Source organism: Lynx rufus, unplaced genomic scaffold (assembly GCF_022079265.1).
Source record: "Lynx rufus isolate CCGP_SWC_20201006 ecotype Redwood Valley unplaced genomic scaffold, mLynRuf1.p SCAF_10, whole genome shotgun sequence".
In the NCBI taxonomy this organism is placed as follows: domain Eukaryota; kingdom Metazoa; phylum Chordata; class Mammalia; order Carnivora; family Felidae; genus Lynx; species Lynx rufus.
Window position 1 is genome coordinate 11,225,096 of NW_025814824.1, and position 10,061 is coordinate 11,235,156.

A 10,061-nucleotide genomic window follows, 5' to 3' on the forward strand; every position below is an offset into this window, starting at 1 on the left:
AAAAAAAAAGCCATGTTATATCTCTTGGTGTGCAGAATGGTCCTGAAAAAGGGCGTCTTTCCCACGGTCATGACTTTAAAATGAAGGGGAAAAAATGAAGGCGCACACGGACACGCTCTGTCCCCCAACCCTTGGAAACCGCGAGCGCAGTAGAGCTTGGGGAGCATGTAGCCCGTCCTCTGCTTCAGCCGGACCCTCCCCCTGCTTCACGCAGGGAAGGACAGAGAGGAGCCTTACCCGGTCCGAGCGAGCTGGGCGGCTGTCCAAACTTTTCTAACTCCCCTCTCCATGGCGTGGCTGTGCTATTTGACTTAAAGTGTTTGTAAATCCCCACCACACTCTAAACTCCCATATTTTTTCCTCAAGGATTATTTGTGCGAGGAAAAACCCACATTCCTCTTGCTTGCCCCGTCCTCTTTCTCGTGAAGTCACCTGTGCCATCCGGACAGGCTGACTGCAGACAGAGCTGTGCTGCTTTTGCCTTTCTTTTCCCCCCTCCCAAAGGCTCCAGACATTCCAGTGGCAGTGGCTTCAAAAGCTGATGGCGCAGATTCCATTTTCTCCCACGATCACGGAATCGACAGCGCTCTTTGCTAGAAGACACCTTGACGCTTGCTTCAAGCGCTCGATTCTCGGTAACAGTAAAAGCTGTTGGCTCTTTACGTTCCCGTGCGTGTCCACAAACATCTCCAAGACAGGGTTGCCGTCCCCCAACCCCCCACATCCTAGGCTGCTTCCAGCCTAAACACTCAGGGAAAACACTAAGAAATAAGAATAGAAGAGATCTGACGGCTGAAGACCCTCCCCTCAGCTCGCAAGCAGAGCTGCGCGAGAATAAGTTTAACGTGAAATGATTTGTCTTTAATTCGGCGCATCGGGGAGAGACTATAGTGTTCTCCTCTCCTTCCCAGGCACAGGGCTGAAACAGATTTTTCCGGGCGTCTTGCTGGTGGGTGTTATGAAGGCCCAAGTCTGACCAGCGGAACGTGGGCGGATGCGATGTTTATCCCCGACATCTTAAATCCTTTGCCCTCTCGTCTAATTCAGCGGGCATTTGGGAATCGACGGTTGACCATTATGGTGCCACAAGATGGAAAGACCCAGGGTCCCCGAATGACCGCGTGAAGCCATTTCTGCCACCAAACTGTGTTGAACAGAGGCGTGAACGAGCAACGAGCCTTTACTGCATTAATCCACATTGGTTGTATCTTAAAGCAGTTGGCATAGCCTGCTTAATAGATTTCCTTTTTCTATCCCCCATCCCAGCAAAACGTTCTAGGTTGCCGGGACAGCTTGTGGACCGTGTGCTTAAAGAGATGTCAGGGTAAGCGTTCCATTTTGCTAGCCAAGCATTCAAACGTCGCCAAGAGACGAGGCTAGCCGGAGAGGTTCTGCCGAAAGGCTTCCAAGTCAGGGAAGCCCCTGCATTTTTTGAGAAATAAAAGGAAAAATGAAGGTTGTCCTCCAGGTGAGGAGGTGTCACAGTGAGGTGTCACAGAGACCTTGAGACGTCTTAATGTGGGCTTTGCCGGGTGACGAAAGTGAACACCCCCTTCTCTTCCACAAGTATGTATTGTGTGGTTAGCATCATGCCCCCCACCTCGCCTCAGAAAGCAAGTCTGAGAAATTCAAGAGTTGGCCCCGGACGCTGCCCCTCCACGCAGGGGGGACCTCAGATGGCGCATGACAAGTGAACTGCAGGAATGTGTCAGCTACGCCGATGTGATGTCTCGGGTGGACGTCTACTGCCTGTATTCAGGGAGCTTAAGTGTCTCTTGTATCCATTCCCTTCCCTTCCCGGGAGACTCCATTATTTCTTGGTACTCTTTCCAGACCTGTCACCCTTTCGTGGTGACCCATTTGGTATCACATAGGTTCGCTATTGATGAGAACTGTTTTCAGTGTTGCAAGGAGGTCAAAAACAAACAGTTATTTCCCGGGTTAGAACAAAGAAGGCTTTGGCTCGAATGAACTTTTGCTTAGTCACGAAGAACCCAGGGCCCGGCTCTGCTCTGGGGATAAGATGGCAGCCTGGGTTTCACTCCTGCTTCCACAGTTGGATTTTGTGACTTTTTCAACACACTGTTTCTCGGGGCGTAAGAGTCGCGATGCAGTTTGAGGAGTTTTGAGTGACACGACTGATGTATTTCAGCCTCTTTTCCCTACTTCAAGCTCCCCCCCCTTTTTTTAAAGTTTATTCATTTATTTTGAGAGAGACAGAGAGAGAGAGTGCAAGTGGGAGAGGAGCAGAGACAGAGGGGGACAGAGGATCGGAAGCGGGCTCTGTGCTGAGAGCAGACGGCCTGATGAGGGGCTCGAACTCACAAGCCCGAGTTCATGACCTGAGTCAAAGGCAGACGCTTAACCGACTGAACCACCCAGGTGCCCCCCCCCCGCCACTTCAAGCTTTTAAACCTCTCTTTTTAAGCCTCTCCAACCCAAAGAGGGTTTCTTACTCTCTTATGCAGACCTTGACCTTCGGCTTCCTGAGAAGCCACGCTCAGACCTGATGTACCAAATGTGTGTATACATCTTGTGTGCCTTTACTTTCTGAACTGCTACATGGTTTTCTGTGCTGCCGTCCCCTCTCTGTTCTTTTCCTTCGTTCTCCCCTCCGTTCTGACACTGTCTCGTTTTTCTTGTTCACTCTTCCAACCAAACCCCGTTAAGTCTATGCTGCTTTGTTTTTTGTGTTTTTTTTTTTTGTAACTTCTGGGCAAAGTGAAAACTCACCTAGAAAAGCTACCCACGTGAGTCTGGTGGTAACAGGAAAAAGACGCCACGGAGACAAGGAGTAAGTGAACACAGAAAACAGATCGTACGGGCCGGTGGAAATTCGGCTGGAGGTTTTCACGGCCTGTGCCTGTTTTTAAACGCGAAGGCAACGGAACATCAATTTTTTTCTTCATCTTAGGGTTTCCCCCCACCCCAGCATGAACCTTTAATTGGCAGCCGTTTTCTTTGGGGAGTTATTCACGTGCATATGTTTTTTGCGCGATGCCCATCTCAACGCGTATCATTTAATAAGTGAAATAGGGTGTGCAGCTGCTACAGGGGCATGTTTTCTACCTAAAAAAAAAAGTTAGGAGAAAAGTAGTGAGGTAGTGGGAGTTGGCCGAGGTACACGTGTACTTCCTGCGAAGGGTTCCGCGTCCTTGACTCTTCACCCGGCTCAAGCCTTGGCACCGAATGTGCTACAGAAGGTGTCTAATGACCGGAGACCGTTAGGTTTCCAAGTGACCTCTCTGAGCCTCCTGTCTCACACTCTCGGGATACAGACCAGGAATCTCAACCCAAGGGAGGATGCGGACTTCACTGGTATGGGGACAGAGCTGCGAGGAGAAAACAGCCACTGGGGCTCCTTGCTCGGTGTTCTTCTCAAGCCTGAGAGGAAGGAGGGACAGAAGGCGGATGGGATTGAGGAAGCAACGAGGCAACAGGAAAAGAGAGCCCAAGCTCCGGGAAAGGGAAGATGGTCCAGGAGAGAAAGAAGAAAGGGACTTGGGGCTGAGGTGCCCAAGCCTTTGCTAACCTGAAAAGTAAACTCAAAGTTAGAGACCAGAGGGTCCCCAGGGGGAAACCGGTCCTCTGAAATGAGCATCTCACATTGTACAGGGGAGTCGGCGAAGCATTTGGTTTGTCTGCTTAGAAAGGAAGTTTCTAGAAAGAGAAGGCATTGTGATGTTAAGATGACCCTTCAGAAGCTGTGAAGGCTGTAGTCTCTACTCTCCTACCGTTTGATGCCCCTGGAGGCCAGGCATGCCTTCCATGTGGATGCTTGAGTGGTTTCTTTCTAGTTGGAGAATTAATGGCAGACCAAGTTGCTAGATCTACCCACGGCCGCTCAATGCTTCGCAGATTCCCTCTGGCCATCCTTTCTGGATCTCCCTTAGATATCACTAATGAAAAAGTCAAATACGCGTTCAGCAACCTAGAAGAACCCACACTTCCTCATTTCATAGAAAGGTCCAGAACGGAATTGTAACTAGCCCCCAACCCCCCATAGCTTAGAAGAATGTATCCAATGTGGTAGCACAATCGCCCTAAAACATAGCGGGCAGGATAGTCTCACCAAAATGGCTGCGGCCAGGCCGCTTTATCCCTGTACGTGCACGCTGCCCCGCAAAATGTAGGGTGTATTTCCCCTCCCCTTGAACCCGGTTGCTCCTGTGACTGCTGTAACCAATAGAATGAAGCAGAAGTAGCATTCTAGAACTTCCACGCTCAGTACCAAAGTTCCAGTTCCTCCCTCCTGGACGCCAGCTGCCGTGTAAGGAGTCTGACCCCCTTGCTGAAAAGACCACATGCTTTGGAAGCCGCATGGAAAGAGACAGGGGGCACAGATGTGTGAGTGGAGCCTTCTCAGACCTTCCAGCAGCTGGCTGGTTGCAGCCAAGTGAGTGACACTAGCCGGTGCCCAGCTGACTCAGAATCATGAGAAATAGTAAATGGAGGTTGCTTTTGGGTTTTGGTTTTGGGGTGGCTTGTCATGCAGTGATGGAGGACTGAAGCGACCGCTTAAAAGAGGCACCATGCATTATTATTATTTTTTTCAACGTTTATTTATTTATTTTTGGGAAGAGAGAGACAGAGCATGAACGGGGGAGGGGCAGAGAGAGAGGGAGACACAGAATCGGAAACAGGCTCCAGGCTCCAGGCTCTGAGCCATCAGCCCAGAGCCTGACACGGGGCTCGAACTCACGGACCGCGAGATCGTGACCTGGCTGAAGTCGGACGCTTAACCGACTGCGCCACCCAGGCGCCCCGGCCATGCATTATTTTTCACGGACCTGGGACTCGGGGCGGGGGGAGGGGGAGAGATGGTTCTGCAGATCTGGACCGAGCCTGGCCAACCTCATCTGGACCTGCCTGGGCCTCTGCAGCCTGTGGAGGGCTCGCCAGTCAAGGATGGCCTCAGCCGTGATGACTCATCTCTGTAGCACAGGGTCTTTTATCCTTTAATGGAGTTGTCCTCCGGCGGTGGCAGAGTGCCAAGAACAAGAGCAAAAATGCACAAACTTTTTAACAAATAAACTTTTCAGGGGGTGCCTGGGTGGCCCCGTTGGTTGAGCGTCAGACTTCGGCTCAGGTCACGATCTCACGGTTTGTGGGTTGGAGCCCGGTGTGGGGCTCTGTGCTGATGGCTCAGAGCCTGGAGCCTGCTTGGGATTCTGTGTCTCCCTGTGTCTCTTGCCCCTCCCTCGCTTGTACTCTGTCTCTCTCAAAAATAAACATTAAAAAAATTGTTTTAAATAACAAACTTTTCAAGAACAGTTTTAGATTCACAAAACAACTGAGGGGAAGGTGCAGAGATTTCCCGTATCTTCCCTGCCTGTCCCCCACATGCTGAGCCGCCCCCCTGTATTAACACCCCCCCCCCACCAAGAGTGGTACCTTTGCTGTGGTTGGTGAACCTACGATGACACATCATTATCAGCCAAAGGTCACAGTTAGGAATTTGTGCTGTACAGTTTATGGTTCGGACAAATGTGTAATGACAAGTACCCACCACTTTAGTATCGAAACAGAGTAGTTTCACTGCCCTAGGAATCCTCCTTGCTCTACTCTTCAAACCTCCTCACCTCCAACTCCTGGAAACCACCGATCTTTTTCCTATCTCCATAGTTTTGCCTTTTCCAGAACGCTGTATGACCGGAATCAAACAATATGTAGCCTTTTCAGATTGGCTTCTTTCACTTAGCAATATGTATTTAGATTTCCCCTTGATCTTCTCCTAGCTTGATAGCTTGTTTCTTTTTAGCATTAAACAACATTCCCTTGTCTGGATGTGCCAGTTCGTTTATCTGTTCATCTACTAATGAACCTCTTGGTTACTTCCAAATTTTGTCCAAATTGTGAATAAAGCTGGTAAAAACTCTGTGTGTAGGTGTTTTTGTTTTTTGCAGGATGCTATTTTTTTAAATGTAATTTATTGTCAAATTGGCTAACTTATAGAGTATACAGTGTGTTCTTGGTTTTGGGGGTAGATTCCTGTAATTCACTGCTTACATACAACACCCACTGCTCATCCCATCAAGTGCCCTCCTCAATGCCCATCACCCATTTTCCCCTCTTTCCCCCAGTCAACCCTCAGTTTGTTCTCTGTATTCAAGAGTGTCTCGTGGTTTGCCCCCTTTTCTGTTTGTGACTATTTTTCCCCCTTCCCTACCCCCACGGTCTTCTGTTAAGTTTCTCAAGTTCCACATATGAGTGAAAACATGATATCTGTCTTTCTCTGACTGACCTCTCTCGCTCGGCAAAATACCCTCCAGTTCCACCTGCGTTACTGCAAATGGCAGGGTTTCATTCTTTCTCATTGCCAAGTAGTATTCCATTGTGTATATAAACCACATCTTCTTTATCCATTCATCAGTTAGTGGACATTTAGGCTCTTTCCATAACTTGGCTGTTGTTGATAGTGCTGCTATAAACATTGGAGTACATGTGCCCTTGTGTCCTTTGGATAAATTCCTAGTAGTGCTATTGCTGGGTCATAGGGTCGTTCTATCTTTGATTTTTTGAGGAGCCTCCACACTGTCATGTAGGTTTTTATATGGAACTAAGTTTTCAGCTCCTTTGGGTAAGGACCAAAGAACAGGACGGCTGGATCATACAGAAAGAGTGTGCTTCATTTTGCAAGACACTGTCAACTGTCTTTGAAAGTGGCTGTACTGCTCTGCGTCCCCACTAGTAATGACTCAGAGTTCCTGTCGCTCTACATCCTCGCTAGTGTTTGGGACCATCAGCGTTCTTCCGTCAGAAATTTGAATAGGTACGTAGAGCTATCTCGTTGCACAATTTTCAAGGCTTCGCTTACATTAAGTCTACTGATGTTCTACTGGCCAAAGTAAATCGTACAGGTGAGCCCACGGTGGGAGGGGACTACAAAATTGAAGAGAAAGGGCCTGGATAAAGGGAGGCCATTAATTGGAACCATTAAGGCATCAAATCTACCATAAGGAATCTGTGCATATTTCTCACAGGGGAGTATTAAAGGGAAGTAAGATGTTGGACTAAAACCTAGAAGCAACTAGAAAAGTCACATTCGAAATTAGGTAAAACAATTAGATGAACGCTTTCTAATTTTTAAATGTTTCCAAGCTTTCTGCCAAGTCGCTCTTGCTCTGATATTGATGTTGTTTTATTTCCATTAGAGGGTGACGTTCCCCAATTTCTGTTGATATCTATGGAGAGACAGAATTGGGAAGAAATGCACGTCTCATGTAGGACCAATAACTATGCGGTCCCTTGTTCCATGAATTAATTCACAGTAATGATAATGTTAAGACTCTTGGCAGAGTTCCTCAGAATCCTGTTTAATAAGAGCTTTTTTTTTAATTTTTAAAAATGTTTTTATTTATTTTTGAGAGAGAGAGAGAGAGAGAGCATGCGCACGAGTGGGGGAGGGGCAGAGAGAGAGGGAGACACAGAATCTGAAGCAGGTTCCAGGCTCTGAGCTGTCAGCACAGAGCCCGATGCGGGGCTCAAACCCACGATCATGACCCTGATGCTTGCTTAACCGACTGAGCCACCCAGGCACCCCAGTAAGAGTCAGCTTTCTAATTAGCCAGTGGGCAGTCTGCTTTGTGACTTCTCTCTGGAAACCTAAGGCTGCTGGCTCAACAGAAGGCAGGTAGTGGGAAAGAAGGGCTGTGTTACACGTATATGCATGCATCTGTGTGTAATGTGCGTGATCTCCTCTGATCCACCGTGATTTCAGTCCGGTTTTACCTGTTCTCACCTCCCCTGCATTCCCAGGAAACACTGAAAACGGACTTTACATTTGCCTTTCCCTCTCTGGGAAGCAGCTTCGTTTTCCACTCCCTGGATTTCAGAGCGGCCAGAGGAGCAGAGAAGGGGAGACTGGGATCACCATTCCCAGATCCTAGCCAGCCTGCTACTTACAGCGGTGTGGTGCTGCCCCCTATGCAGGGATTCACTGCAGGCCGATGAAGGGTCCTTGGATCTGTTCTTCCTCCAGCGCCCCCTCTATCAACCCCAAACTGAACTTTGCTAATCCAGCGCCTCTGTTATTTCCTGTTCAGGAATTGGGAGTCAGGGAACCTGTTTTCTGGCTCTTGGGTCACTTAATGTCTTTGGATAGTAGTTTTCTCTTCTGCAAAGCGATCAAGCCGAACTAGATGTGTGTTCCTGCTCTGAACTTCGAAGAGTCTGCGATGCTAAGATAAAACCACGACAAAGTCAGGGCGCCTGGGCAGCTCAGCTGGTTAAGTGTCTGACTTTGGCCCAGGTCATGATCTCGCAGTTGACGAGTTCCAGCCCCGCGTCGGGCCCTGTGCTGACAGCTCAGAGCCTGGAGCCTGCTTCGGATTCTGTGTCTCCCTCTCTCTCTCTGCCCTTCTCCTGCTCTGCCTTTCTCCCTCAAAAAGGAATTAAGCATTAAAAAACATTAAAAAAAAAAAAAAGCCAGGACAAAGTCCCAGGATCCCCAACATGTGATGCCCTAAAACTCCCAGGAATGGCCAGACACATCTAGAGGAGGTAGGCTGCAAAAACTGTCCAAGAAATAATCGATATTTGCATTACCAAGGAATGACTATGCTCCATTCCGAGCTGATATTAAAACCATTACAAACTTACCCAAGGAAGGGGTGGAGAGGTACAAGAAGATTTCAAAACCAAAAAGAGGTGTCCATTTGCTGAGAGCTTAGGAAGCATCCTTTCAATCAGAAATTGTCTGTGACTCGCTAAGCCAGGGATATATGAGGATAGGGGCCATGAAGTGCTTTTCCTCCAACGGAACGTATCCCACGTTTTACATCAGTGTTTTTTTTTTTTTTTTGTTTTTTTTTTAAACAAGGAAAAGGAAGGAAATGATGAGGGTGAGAAATACCACTAGCTTCCATTCATCTGGGAAAGATCCGGTGGGTACCTTTCAGTTCCTATTAAGTAAATTCAGCTATCGTTTTCAAGACGGCCTTTTCCCCAGAGCGTCCGTACATCTGTCCCCTACCCTCTCTTCTCTCCCCCAACATCTGGTGAGACTGCAGGTGCCCCCACGCCCGCTCGGCACCGTCAACACGATGTGTCCCCTTCTCCCACCACAGCCCATCCGCTCTTGACCTCTCGACGTCCCTCCAGCCTTCTCTCTCCCGGGACCCCTTCGCCAACCTACCCTACCTGTTGGGTAGGTCTTACTTCCTGGGGACTCCCGCTGTCATTGCAAGGGGAGACACCGGCGCCTTGGAATCCTAGCTGTCCCTTCCTGGTGCAGGGGGCACCTGTGCTTAAACGCTGGCTTCGCGCAAGCACAGTCCAGCGGGCAGGCGACCGGGCGCTGCGGAGTTCAGCGGCCTGAGGCAGGCCGGGGGATGGGGGGTGACCTCTCCGAAACACGGCTCTGTTTAGCGGGGCTCCAAGACTTTAGAACGGCCGGGGAGCCCGTGGCGAGCCCTGGAGAAACCCGCCAGACCTAGCGGCCCGCCCCGGCCCCGCTCTCCGTCCTAGGCACGCGGCGGCCGGACGGAGCGCCCGGTCCCTCCGCACCGACTCCCGCGCCCAGTCCGACTGCGGCGGAGGCTCCCGCCGCCGCCGCTGCAAACCGGTCTGCCTCCCCTGCAGGGCGTGCGGGGATGGAGCGAGGGGGTGGAGAGAAAAGGGGAAGAGCCTGGGCGGCCGGCGGGCGGGGCCTGCAGCCTCCCCGAGCCGCGGCAGCCGCCGCGCCGACTGCTCTCTCCGCGCCTCGCTCCGACTCAGGCGCGCACTGCGCCGGGACCCGCGCCCGAGCCCTGGGGGCGCCGCCGCTCCTCGGCTCCCGGCCCCCGAGCGCGCCGCGTTGAGGCCGCGCCGGGCAGGGGGGGCTCCGGCTGCCGGGGCTTCGGCGGCCCGCTCGCCGCTCCGTGTGGCCGGAGGACTGGCGGGGAAGGAAGGGGAACGCGGGGACACACACACTCGCCGCGGCGCGCGCGCATTGCACACTCGCCGCCGCGCGCCCCCGCCGAGGCGCGTCCCGGGCGAGTTTGGCCCCGCGGCTCCGGCCCGGCACCTGCCGGCTCCGCGCGCCGCGCCCCGCCCCCGCCCGCGCCGACCCTCCGGCCCCT